Source organism: Nerophis ophidion, linkage group LG26 (assembly GCF_033978795.1).
Source record: "Nerophis ophidion isolate RoL-2023_Sa linkage group LG26, RoL_Noph_v1.0, whole genome shotgun sequence".
In the NCBI taxonomy this organism is placed as follows: Eukaryota; Metazoa; Chordata; class Actinopteri; order Syngnathiformes; family Syngnathidae; genus Nerophis; species Nerophis ophidion.
In genome coordinates this window covers 28,030,793-28,044,705 of record NC_084636.1, presented here as the reverse complement: position 1 = coordinate 28,044,705, position 13,913 = coordinate 28,030,793, and the positions used below count along the sequence as shown (strand labels likewise).

The following is a 13,913-nucleotide window of genomic DNA, read 5'->3' as shown; positions in this document are numbered from 1 at the left end:
TCCGGGGGTCAGCAACCCGCCCCAGTGGCTCCCTGGAACATTTTTTAAAAAAGGATTGAAAATGGAAAAAGATGGGGGGGAAAAAACATTTTTTTTGTTTTAGTATGTTTTTTTTTTTTTTGCACCTGGGGATAGGTTGATTGGCAACACTAAATTGGCCCTAGTGTGTGAATGTTGTCTGTCTGTCAGTGTTGGCCCTGCGATGAGGTGGCTACTTGTCCAGGGTGTACCCCGCCTTCCGCCCGATTGTAGCTGAGATAGGCGCCAGCGCCCCCCGCGACCCCGAACGGGAATAAGCGGCAGAAATTGGGTGGGGGTGGGCTATTTTAACGAATATAGACACTTCATTTGTTGTCTTCATTATGACACTCATAGGACTTTTAAAGTCATTTTGATAGTAGGCTATTTTAGCAAATATAGACACTTATGTCATTTGTTGTCTTCATTATGACACTCATATAAGATTTTTAAAGTCATTTTGATAGTAGGCTATTTTAGCAAATATAGACACTTACATCATGTGTTGTCTTCATTATAACACTTATACAAGACTTTTAAAGTCATTTTGATAGTAGGCTATTTTAGCAAATATAGACACTTACGTCATTTGTTGTCTTCATTATAACACTTATACAAACTTTTAAAGTCATTTTGATAGTAGGCTATTTTAGCGAATATAGACACTTATGTCATTTGTTGTCTTCATTATGACACTCATATAAGATTTTTAAAGTCATTTTGATAGTAGGCTATTTTAGCAAATATAGACACTTACATCATGTGTTGTCTTCATTATAACACTTATACAAGACTTTTAAAGTCATTTTGATAGTAGGCTATTATAGCTCATATAGACACGTCATGTGTTGTCTTCATTATAACACTTATATAGGACTTTTGAAATCATTTTGATAGTAGGCTATTTTAGCAAATATAGACACTTACGTCATTTGTTGTCTTCATTATAACACTTATATAAGACTTTTAAAGTCATTTTGATAGTAGGCTATCATAGCTAATATAAACACTTTTGTCTTGTGTTGCCTTCATTGTAAGACTGATACATAGCGTTTTAATTTTTTTGCGGCTCCAGATAAATTATTTTTTTTGTTTTTTTGGTCCAATATAGCTCTTTCAACGTTTTGGGTTGCCGACCTCTGCTCTAGTTGCTATAAGTTTTATTAGGGATGTCAAATTATCATGTTAATTGCGAATCATTAATTAGTCATACTAAGTGTGTTATGTTTTGTTAATTGGGTTAATCACATTTTTAATCTCTAACGTTGCTGTTTCTGTATGCCTGCGAGTTGTCTCGCCCTCTAACCCCTGATTTCTTCAGGACGCATCACGCCCACGTTGCTTAATCGCCGCCGACCAGCAGCGCCATCTGCCGTCCGGGCAGCAAAATGGCACGATTTTCCGACACTTCGTGACTTCGCGCATAATTATGTGATAAAGTTAACACTGAAGTCCACACTTAGGAACGTCTCGAGTTTAGCCATCCATCAATACCCGCAGGCGGGCGTGTCTGTGATGGAAGTGTCTTGACTTGTAAAAAAAGACGACCAGTTTTGCCTTGCAAGACGACGAGACAACAAATTATTTATTTTTTTTTTTTTTTAGCAAACAACAACACAACAGTAACATCATCCCTGGATGACACACACAACTCCCATGAACCAAGCCCCTGTTTCCCCGGCCCCTGTATCAGCTGGCATTAGACACAGAACCCCCTTATGTGCACATAGCTGCCCGGGATATGCCTGTATAATCTTTAATTTTGGACCTCCAGAATCAGCAATTGGGTCAACAAGGCGAAATAACGTCTGAAAACCTTTGATAAATTTCCTTTATGTCAGTCCCTGCCCATTAGGACGTTGCAAAGTGTAAAATCAGATTTGTGACGCGTCCTGTGGAAATCAGGGGTTGTTGTGCCCGACAACACTACTGCGATGCAGCTTAAAGATGATAAAAAAAACTTTGTCTAAATCGTAAATAAAAACAGAATACGATGATTTGCAAATCCTATTCAACTAAAATTCAATTAATTAGACTGCAAAGACAAGATACGTATCGTTCGAACTGGAAACCTTGGTTATTTTTTGCTTATATTAGCTCATTTGGAATTTGATGGTTGCAACATGTTTCCAAAAAGCTGGCACAAGTGGCAAAAAAGACTGAGAAAGTTGAGGAACGCTCATCAAACACTTATTTGGAACATTCCACAGGTGAACAGGCTAATTGGGAACAGGTGGGGGCCATGATTGGGTATAAAAGCAGCTTCCATGAAATGCTCAGACATTCACAAACAAGGATGGGTCGAGGGTCACCACTTTGTAAACAAATGTGGGAGCAAATTGTCGAACAGTTTAAGAACAATTTTTCTCAAGGAATTTAGAGGTTTCACCATCTACAGTCCGTAATATTATCAAAAGGTTCAGAGAATCTGGAGAAATCACTGCACGTCAGCGATGATATTACGGACCTTCGATCCCTTAGGCGGTACTGCATCAAAAAGCGACATCAGTGTTGAAAGGAAATCACCACACGGGCTCAGTAATACTTAAGTAAACCACTGTCAGTAACTACAGTTTGTCACTACATCTGTAAGTGCAAGTTAAAACTCTACTATGCAAAGCCAAAGCCATTTATCAACAACACCCAGAAACACCACCGGCTTGGCTTGGCCCAAGCTCATCTAAGATGGACTGATGCAAAGTGGAAAAGTGTTCTGTGGTCTGACGGGTCTACATTTCAAATTGTTTTTGTAAACTGTTGACGTTGTGTCCTCCGGAACAAAGATGAAAAGAACCATCCGGATTGTTATAGGTGCAGAGTTCAAAAGCTAACATCTGTGATGGTATGGGGGTGTATTAGTGCCCAAACATGGGTAACTTACACATCTGTGAAGGCACCATTAATGCTGAAATGTACATACAGGTTTTGGAGCAACATAAGTTGCCATCCAAGCAACGTTATCATGTACGCCCCTGCTTATTTCAGCAAGACAATGCCAAGCCACGTGTTACAGCAGTGTGGCTTCATAGTAAAAGAGTGGGGGTACTAGACTGGCCTGCCTGTAGTCCAGACTTGTCTCCCATTGAAAATGTGTTGCGTAAAATAATAACGGAGACCCCGTACTGTTTAACAGCAGGAATGGGAAATAATTCCACCTGAAAAGCTTCAAAAATTGGTCTCCTCAGTTCCCAAACGTTTACTGAGTGTTGTTAAAAGGAAAGGCCATGTAACACAGTGGTAAAAATGCCCCTGTGCCAAGTTTTTGCAATGTAGTGCTGCCATTAAATTCTAAGTTAATGATTATTTGCAATAAAAAAGTGAAGTTTCTCAGTTCGAACATTAAATATCTTGCCTTTACAGTCCATTCAATTGAATATAAGTTGAAAAGGATTAGCAAATCATTTTATTCTGTTTTTATTTACGATTTACACCACGTGCCAACTTTACCGGTTTTTGTTTTTATTTCGGCAAAAAAGAAGTCCCACTCCGTCACGAAATTTAGGCGGTGATGTTAGCAACTCTAAGTAGAAGAAATAGGATTCATTATATGAAATATATAATATAGTATACTCAAATATTCATCATGAACTTGTGATTGACAGTAAGGAAAGTCAAAATGATTGGTATGTTTTATTTATTTTATATCATCCGAAGCAGAGGAAAAGCAACAAGTTGAACATTTATTTAATAGTTATTGCTCATAATAGTGTTTTCCTTTTTTTGTTGCTCTACACTTTATATAGACCTGGTGTTTTATTTTACTAAATAAAAAAGACTGCATCTGTTCAAGTCTGTTAAAAAACAACAACAAATGACTTGCTAAAGCTACTCGTTTTGTTTAAATACCTATCGTAATGAATAATGTGGTACATAGAAATGAAAATATCTCAAGTTGAGTGTTTTCCTGCTATTTTTTTTTGGTGGAATTAAAGAAGAGATTAATTAATTACATATCCTAATTACTCGCTAATTTTTTTTGTTTTTTTGCAAATATATTTATTTGAATTTTTCAGTTAAAATCACATTTGACTATCATACTTTACGAATGTTTTAAGTGCTTGACTGTAGGAAAGTATTTAAGAGCGCTTCACTTTTCCTACATTCTGTTTTGTTACAGCTTTATTCCAAAATGGAATACATCCATTTTTCTCCTCAAAATTCTACACACAATACCCCCATAATGACAATTAAGTTTTATTTTTTTTATTTTGCAAATGTCACTAAAAATAGAAAACTCAACAATCACACGCACATAATTATTCAGACCTTTAACTCAATACTGATGCACCTTTGGCAGTAATTGAAGCCTCGAGTCTTTTTGAATACGATGCCCCGAGCTTGCTTTACCTTTCTTTTGGCAGCTTCACCCATTTCTCTTTGCAGCACCTTTCAAGCTCCATCAGGTTGGATGGGAAGCATTAGTTTTCATCCAGGATGCTTCATTCATCTTAGTGTAGTCAGAGAGCTGACTAAAAACCCAATGGTCACTCTGTCAGAGCGACATCATTCCTCTGTGCAGAGAAGACCCTTCAAGAAGGACAACTATCCCTCAATCAGGCCTGTACGGACAGAAGCCATTTCTTCGTTAAAAGTTTGGCAAAATGCACCTGTAAGACTCTCAGACCATGAGAAACTAAATTATCTGGTTTTGATGAGGCGATACCAACCAATACCATCCCTACAGTGAAGCATGGTGGTGGCAGCATCATGATGTGGGGTTGTTTTTAAGAGGCAGGAGCTAAAGACTCGTCAGGATAGAGGGAAGGACGAATGCAATAAAGTACAGACACATCCTGGATGAAAACCAATGCATTCCCATCCAATTTGATGGAGCTTGAACGGTGCTGCAAAGAGGAATGGGTTAAACTACGATTACTGCCAGAGGTGCATCGAGGCTATGAAAAATCATGTACCGTATTTTCCGGACCATAGGGCGCACCGGATTATAAAGCGCACCGCCGATAAATGGTCTATTTTTTGTATCTTTTTTTTCATATATATAAAGCGCACCGGATTGTAAGGCAAATTAAAGGGGTCATGTTATTTGTATTTCTTTCGAAATGTAAAAGACTTTCTTGAGGTCTACATAACATGTAATGGTGGTTCTTTGGTCAAAATGTTGCATAGATCATATTTTACAGATGATGTTCAAGCCGCTTTCTGATAATCTCTTCAGGATGCGCCATTTTGTGGGCGGTCTTATTTACGTGGCTCGCCTTCGGCAGCGTCTTCTCCCCGTCTTCTTTGTTGTAGCCGTGTAGCGTGCAAGGACAGGAGCGGAAGAAGTATCATCAGATGGAGCTGACTGTTTTAATGACGTTCAGATTTTACTTTATTCAATAACGGAGCAGCATGCGTCAATAATTCATCAAGCGGCGCGGCTTCATAGCGTACCAAAGTCGTACTAAAACATTTTGATAGATTTTTGAGCGCCGTGTGTATTGTTCTGTATTTTCAATGGAATATTCCAAATGTCCGTGTTGTTTACTTGAGACATATTGCAATCATAGGGCTGTCTACACTTATCTCTTATGTTTGACTGCCATCTACTGGTCACTTATCATTACACCATGTACCAAATAAAATAGCTTCGAAGTGAGTAAGCTCAACCAAACTTATTCCTTTTGTTAGGCACACCGGGTTATAAGGCGCACTGTCAAGTTTTGAGGGGGAAAAAAAGGATTTTAAGTTGGCATAATAGTCCGGAAAATACGGTCCATGTGGAATTAAAAAAAAAAAAAAACTTTTTCACATTGTCAATATGGGGTACTTTTGGTAGAATTTTGAGGACAAAAATGAATGTATTCCATTTTGGAATAAGGCCGTAACATAACAAAATGTGGAAAAAGTGAAACGCTCTTAAATACTTTCCGGATGCACTGTAAATATTACAATAATTCTCATTATCAATCAATCAATCAATCAATGTTTACTTATATAGCCCTAAATCACTAGTGTCTCAAAGGGCTGCACAAACCACCACGACATCCTCGGTAGGCCCACATAAGGGCAAGGAAAACTCACACCCAGTGGGCAAGGAGAATTCACACCCAGTGGGACACCAGTGACAATGATGACTATGAGAACCTTGGAGAGGACCTCAAATGTGGGCAACATTTGAGGGTCATTATTGTCGGTGACAATAATGACCCAGTGGGATGTCGGTGACAATGACGACTATGAGAACCTTGGAGAGGAGGAAAGCAATGGATGCCGAGCGGGTCTAACATGATACTGTGAAAGTTCAATCCATAATGGATCCAACACAGTCGCGAGAGTCCAGTTCAAAGCGGATCCAACACAGCAGCGAGAGTCCCGTTCACAACGGAGCCAGCAGGAAACCATCCCAAGCGGAGGCGGATCAGCATCGCAGAGTTGTCCCCAGCCGATACACAGGCAAGCAGTACATGGCCACCGGATCGGACCGGACCCCCTCCACAAGGGAGAGTGGGACATAGAAGAAAAAGAAAAGAAACGGCAGATCAACTGGTCTAAAAGGGGAGTCTATTTAAAGGCTAGAGTATACAAATGAGTTTTAAGGTGAGACTTAAATGCTTCTACTGAGGTGGCATCTCGAACTGTTACCGGGAGGGCATTCCAGAGTACTGGAGCCCGAAATGAAAACGCTCTATAGCCCGCAGACTTTTTTTGGGCTTTGGGAATCACTAACAAGCCGGATTATTATTATTATTATTATTATTATTATTATTGTTAATATTTGTATTCATTTGTTTAGAGACGAAACCATCTTATTTATATCATCCATCCCATCCATTTTCTACCACTTATTCCCTTTTGGGTCGCGGGGGGCGCTAGTGCCTATCTGAGCTACAATCGGGCGGAAGGCGGTGTACACCCTGGACAAGTCGCCACCTCATCGCAGTATTTATATCATGTGAAGTCATTGAATATAACATGTACTGTATTGTCACCAAATAATCACCAAAAATGATTCCCGGGCGTGGCCACCACTGCTGCTCACTGCTCCCCTCACCACCCAGAGGGTGATCAAGGGTGATGGGTTAGATCAGGGGTGCCCATTACGTCGATCGCGATCGACTGGTCGATCTCGGAGGGTGTGTCAGTCGATCTCAAGCCAGGCATTAAAAAATAGACATAAAAATGAGCAATCATCAATCATACCAAGACTTCACTTTCGTCAGTTGTTTGACATTCTCGGCACCCGAGGATCTTGTGAGATGACGCTGGCTGCTGCGAGCTCATATTTAAGAAAAAAATCACTAACAGGGCGGACGCAGAGAAACACATTTTATTTCTAGAGACTCCGTACCTACTGTCAAAACTCTAAAGACCGACTGCACACTTCCTGTCTTCACCATAAAAGACCTGTTTCATCCTGCCTGTGCTAACAAAATAAGAGTCTCAGAAAGCTAGCGTGCACAAGCTAGCAAGCTACGGAGTTTGATGCCAATGTATTTCTCCCCCGCCCTCAGCAACCGCTTTCTCCCTTGCTTGCCCACCCGCACACTCACTGACGTCACTCACCTGCTGCCAGACATTAAAGGGCCACACACATATGCTACTCTCATAACAAAGTGTTTAAAAACGAGTATGCAAGTTGGACAAATGAGATGCCAAATCCAACCACTTTCATGTGGTATTGGACAGAAAGGAGGACTTTTTTTTTCCTCCATTTGAAAATGCGGACGTTATCAGCACCACTGTCTAATTCCAATCAATGCAAGTCATCAGAATCAGGTGATACACCAACTTATATTCTTGTCTTCATGAAAGAAAGGAATCTATGTGTGTTAAACATGCTTGTATTATCATTAAACACCATTAACTTGTTAACAAAAATGTCTCTTTCATAAATAAATAAATATAAATTATAAATAGGAATGAGGTAGATCTCCTCGACTTGGTCAATTGAAAAGTAGCTCGCCTGCAGAAAAAGTGTGAGCGCCCCTGGGTTAGATGCAGAGAATAATTTTGCCACACCTAGTGTGTGTGTGTTACAATCATTGGTACTTTAACTTTACTTTTATTTTATAGCAAAGGTAGTAACTTTGTCAATGATAATATTGTGTTGTTTAAAAGCAAATTACAAAGAATATATAAAAACCTCTTCTTTTTTTTTTTGGGACTTCTCATATTGTGTTTAAAGTTCTCTAATGGTGGGAATCACAAAGCAATATTTTTACAGTGATAGCGTGATGATATAGCGGATGTGTAATGTTTATTCAGACTATCTTTATTGTTGTAAGACTCCTTTTCGCCCCCCCCCCCCCCGGCAGTCATTTTGATAAACAGTATGAATCGTATATTTACAGTTAGGAAAATACAAACCATTTTTTTTTTTTTTTTAACAAAGTGTGATACAAGTGGAAAGACAGGAACTTACGTAATGTTTGAGTCACGGCGCTATCGATGGGAAACATATTCCCTCTAGGAATCTTAACGCCGCCTGTTAATCATCCTCCATGAAGCAGGAAGTCGCCTCTGCCTCTTACAGTCTGTCTCCAAAAAAAGCGTTATTGTGCAGTCTATCCACTTTTTACATGAACACTGTCATTCTGCACTTGTCAAACTTCATAGAAATCATATTGAGTTAAAGTTAAAGTACCAATGATTGTCACACACACACTCAGTGTGGTGAAATTTGTCCTCTGCATTTGACCCATGCCCTTGTTCACCCCCTGGGAGGTGAGGGGAGCAGTGAGCAGCAGCCGTGGCCACGCCCGGGAATCATTTTTGGCGATTTAACCCCCAATTCCAACCCTTAATGCCGAGTGCCAAGCAGCGAGGTAATGGGTCCCATTTATATAGTCTTTGGTATGACTTGGCTGGGGTTTGAACTCACAAACTACCGATCTCTAACCCAGGGGTCACCAACCTTTTTGAAACCAAGAGCTACTTCTTGGGTACTGATTAATGCGAAGGGCTACCAGTTTGATACACACTTAAATAAATTGCCAGAAATAGCCAATTTGCTCAATTTACCTTCAACTCTATGTTATTATTATTAATTAATTATATTTATCTTTGTGGAAACACTGATCATCTTAATGATTTCTCACAATAAATATATAGAGAAACAGATAAATATATATATAAAAAAGGGTATTTCTATCTGTCATTCCGTCGTACATTTTTTTTTCCTTCTACGGAAGGTTTTTTTGTAAGGAATAAATGATGAAAAAACACTTAAAAGGAGAAAACACGGAAAAAAAAGAAAATTTCGACTCGTTAAAATTCAAAATTCAACCGAAAAAAAGAAGAGGAAAAACTAGCTAATTTGAATCATTTTGAAAAAAAATTTAAAAAATAATTTTTGGAACATCATTAGTAATTTTTCCTGATTAAGATTAATTTTAGAAATTTGATGACATGTTTTAAATAGGTTAAAATCCAATCTATACTTTATTAGAATATATAACAAATTGGACCAAGCTATATTTCTAACAAAGACAAATCATTATTTCTTCTAGATTTTCCGGAACAAAAATACAATTAAAAACATTTTCAAAAGAAATAAGATTTAAATTTGATTCTACGGATGTCCAAGATTTGCCAGAATATTTTTTTTGAATTTTCATCATAGTAAGTTTGAAGAAATATTTCACAAATATTCTTCGTCAGAAAACAGAAGCTAAAATGAAGAATTAAATTAAAATGTATTTATTATTCTTTACAATTAAAAAAAAAAATGTACTTGAACGTTGATTTAAATTGTCAGGAAAGAAGAGGAAGGAATTTAAAAGGTAAAAATGTATATGTTTAAAAATCCTAAAATCATTTTTAAGGTTGTATTTTTTCCTCTAGAATTGTCTTTCTGAAAGTTTTAAGAAGCAAAGTAAAAAAATAAATGAATTTATTCAAACAAGTGAAGACCAAGTCTTTAAAATATTTTCAAATTCTATTTGAGTTTTGTCTCTCTTAGAATTAAAAATGTTGAGCAAAGCGAGACCAGTTTCCTAGTAAATAAATAAAATTTTAAAAATGGAGGCAGCTCACTGGTAAGTGCTGCTATTTGAGATATTTTTACAACAGGCCAGCGGGCGACTCATCTGGTCGTTACGGGTGACCTGGTGGCCCCTGCTCTTACCACTAGGCCACTGAGTAGGTATATCACACACAACAACTTGACATAAAAAAAAAAATGGGCCAGGACAGGACGCACATGCTAGCATCAATAGCATAGCGACGCGAGCTACAGCGCTAACATTACGTTCAGCAACATCATGCAAGGTTAGCCTTTTCGTTGAAGCGAAACCAAATCGTAAATGACTGACAGATGGTTAGAGATAGAGATGTCTGATAATATCGGAATGCTGATATTTTCGGCCGATAAATGCTTTAAAATGCGATATCGGAAATTATCGGGTTTTAAATAGTAAAATGTATGACTTTTTAAAACGGCGCTGTACGCAGTGGTATACGGACGTAGGGAAAAGTACAGAGCAGTTGCGTCTCCCAGTCATACTTGCCAACCCGCCCAATTTTCCCGGGGGACTCACGAATTTCTGTGTCCTCTCGAAAATCTCCCGGGGGCAACCATTCTCCCGAATTTCTCCTGATTTCCACCCCGACAACAATATCGGGGGTGTGCCTTAAAGGCACTTCCTTTCACATAATATCTACGGCTTTTCACACACACAAGTGAATGCAATGCATACTTGGTCAACAGCCATACAGGTCACGCTGAGGGTGGCCGTATGAACAACTTTAACACTGTTACAAATATGCGCCACACTGTGAACCCACACCAAAAAAGAATGACAAACACATTTCGGGAGAATGTCCGCACCGTAACACAACAGAACAAATCAATCAATCAATCAATGTTTACTTATACAGCCCTAAATCACTAGTGTCTCAAAGGGCTGCACAAACCACCACGACATCCTCGGTAGGCCCACATAAGGGCAAGGAAAACTCACACCCAGTGGGACGTCGGTGACAATAATGACCCAGTGGGACGTCGGTGACAATGATGACTATGAGAACCTTAGAGAGGAGGAAAGCAATGGATGTCGAGCGGGTCTAACATGATACTGTGAAAGTTCAATCCACAATGGGTCCAACACAGTCGCGAGAGTCCAGTCCAAAGCGGATCCAACACAGCAGCGAGAGTCCCGTTCACAGCTGAGCCAGCAGGAAACCATCCCAAGCGGAGGCGGATCAGCAGCGCAGAGATGTCCCCAGCCGATACACAGGCAAGCAGTACATGGCCACCGGATCGGACCGGACCCCCTCCACAAGGGAGAGTGGGACATAGAAGAAAAAGAAAAGAAATGGCAGATCAACTGGTCTAAAAAGGGAGTCTATTTAAAGGCTAGAGTATACAAATGAGTTTTAAGGTGAGACTTAAATGCTTCTACTGAGGTAGCATCTCGAACTGTTACCGTTTGGGAATCACTAATAAGCCGGAGTCCTTTGAACGCAGATTTCTTGCCGGGACATATGGTACAATACAATCGGCAAGATAGGATGGAGCTAGACCGTGTAGTATTTTATACGTAAGTAGTAAAACCTTAAAGTCACATCTTAAGGGCACAGGAAGCCTGTGCAGGTGAGCCAGTACAGGCGTAATGTGATCAAACTTTCTTGTTCTTGTCAAAAGTCTAGCAGCCGCATTTTGTACCAACTGTAATCTTTTAATGCTAGACATGGGGAGACCCGAAAATAATACGTTACAGTAGTCGAGGCGAGACGTAACAAACGCATGGATAATGATCTCGGCGTCTTTAGTGGACAGAATGGAGCGAATTTTAGCGATATTACGGAGATGAAAGAAGGCCGTTTTAGTAACGCTTTTAATGTGTGCCTCAAAGGAGAGAGTTGGGTCGAAGATAATACCCAGATTCTTTACCGTGTCGCCTTGTTTAATTGTTTGGTTGTCAAATGTTAGAGTTGTATTATTAAATAGAGTTCGGTGTCTAGCAGGACCGATAATCAGCATTTCCGTTTTTTTGGCGTTGAGTTGCAAAAAGTTAGCGGACATCCATTGTTTAATTTCATTAAGACACGCCTCCAGCTGACTACAATCCGGCGTGTTGGTCAGCTTTAGGGGCATGTAGAGTTGGGTGTCATCAGCATAACAGTGAAAGCTAACACCGTATTTGCGTATGATGTCACCTAGCGGCAGCATGTAGATGCTGAAGAGTGCAGGGCCAAGGACCAAACCCTGGGGAACTCCACACGTTACCTTAACGTAGTCCGAGGTCACATTGTTATGGGAGACACACTGCATCCTATCAGTAAGATAAGAGTTAAACCAAGACAGGGCTAAGTGTGACATTCCAATTCGTGTTTTGATACGTTCTAATAAAATATTATGATCGACGGTATCGAAAGCAGCGCTAAGATCGAGGAGCAGCAACATAGATGACGCATCAGAATCCATCGTTAGCAATACCCAGAATACCCAGAATCCCTTGCAGCACTAACTCTTCCGGGACTTTACATTATACACCCACTACTACCCTCTACCCCTGCCCACCACCACCTCAACCCCAACCCCGCCCTTCTCAACCTCCTCATGCTCTCTCAAGGAAAGCATGTCCCAAATTCCAAGCTGTTTTTTTGAGGCATGTTAAAAAAAAAAAATATGGCAGTGCCATGTTGGCATTTTTTTTTTCCATAACTTGAGTTGCTTTATTTTGGAAAACCTTGTTCCATTGTTTAATGCATCCAGCGGGGCATCACAACGAAATTAGGCATAATAATGTGTTAATTCCACCACTGTATATATTGGTATCGGTTGATATCGCAATCGGTAATTAAGAGTTGGACAATATCGGAATATTAGCAAAACTGATATCTCTGATCTCATCTATAATAACCTAAATCTGGTCTGACAAAAAGAAACTGAGAAGTACTTTTAACAAACATTTTGCCTTTTATTAAGAATTGGTCAGTCCCTGAAATACAATCTTTACCTTTTGTTTTTACCTTTTGTTTTAGGCTTTTTTTTTGATTATATATAAATATTACACATCTTCATCCACGTTTGTAATAAAGTAGTTTCCTTGCCCATCCTGTCCCACGTGTCTTTTCAATGAAGGGCTTGTGATACTGCTTAAGTGTCTAGATAAGCACTCTCTTCTATTTAATAATCATTATTTGGTGCGCTTACACTTTCAATCTTGGAATAGGAGGGTGGTGATCTTGTAAAAATGCTAATTTAGATCTAAAGTATAGGGGAGATAATGAGGCAATTTTGAATTGGAGGGGCGAGCTAAAAGTAATAATAGTAAAAAAGCTGCTGCTTTGGTTAGTTTGTTCCAAAAAGCAATAAAATATAACCAACAGTTGAAAACATGACTAATGTAGTTTTCTGAAATTGTCTAATCCTTCTGTAATCATTCATGAAATGCAATAGGTGGTCACGTTTGGTTTAGTTATGTTCTGTTTAGGTTTTGGACTCTTTGTGCACTCTTTTTGTCACCGTGACAACCAATTAATTCACCCGATTCATTTGGACTCACACACCTGATTTATTTAGGACTCACGCACCTGTGTTAATCATGTCACCATTATTTAAGCCTGTAGTTGCCAGGTAGTCGGCCTGGCGACATCACTGTGGGGCGGTTTAGCTCGGTTGGTAGAGTGGCCGAGCCAGCAACTTGAGGGTTGCAGGTTCGATTCCCGCTCCTGCCAACCGAGTCACTGCCGTTGTGTCCTTGAGCAAGACACTTTACCCACCTGCTTCCAGTGCCACCCACACTGGTTTGAATGTAACTTAGATATTGGGGTTCACTATGTAAAGCGCTTTGAGTCACTAGAGAAAAAGCGCTGTATAAATATAATTCACTTCACTTCACTGTACTCTGTACTCTACACTCTGTTTCATACCTGTATCATGTCATAGTTCATGCTGCCCTGCTCACGTCACCACAAGTAAGTTTTTGTTTATTAATACCACAGTT

The 13,913-nt window shown here is 39.5% G+C and overlaps 1 protein-coding gene across 1 annotated transcript in view; it reads left to right on the top strand.

Moving 5' to 3' along the window:
* sema6bb (sema domain, transmembrane domain (TM), and cytoplasmic domain, (semaphorin) 6Bb) overlaps window positions 1–13,913 on the top strand; it is a 289,413-nt gene that overhangs the window by 162,440 nt on the left and 113,060 nt on the right. The gene's annotated exons all lie outside the window — the stretch shown is intronic.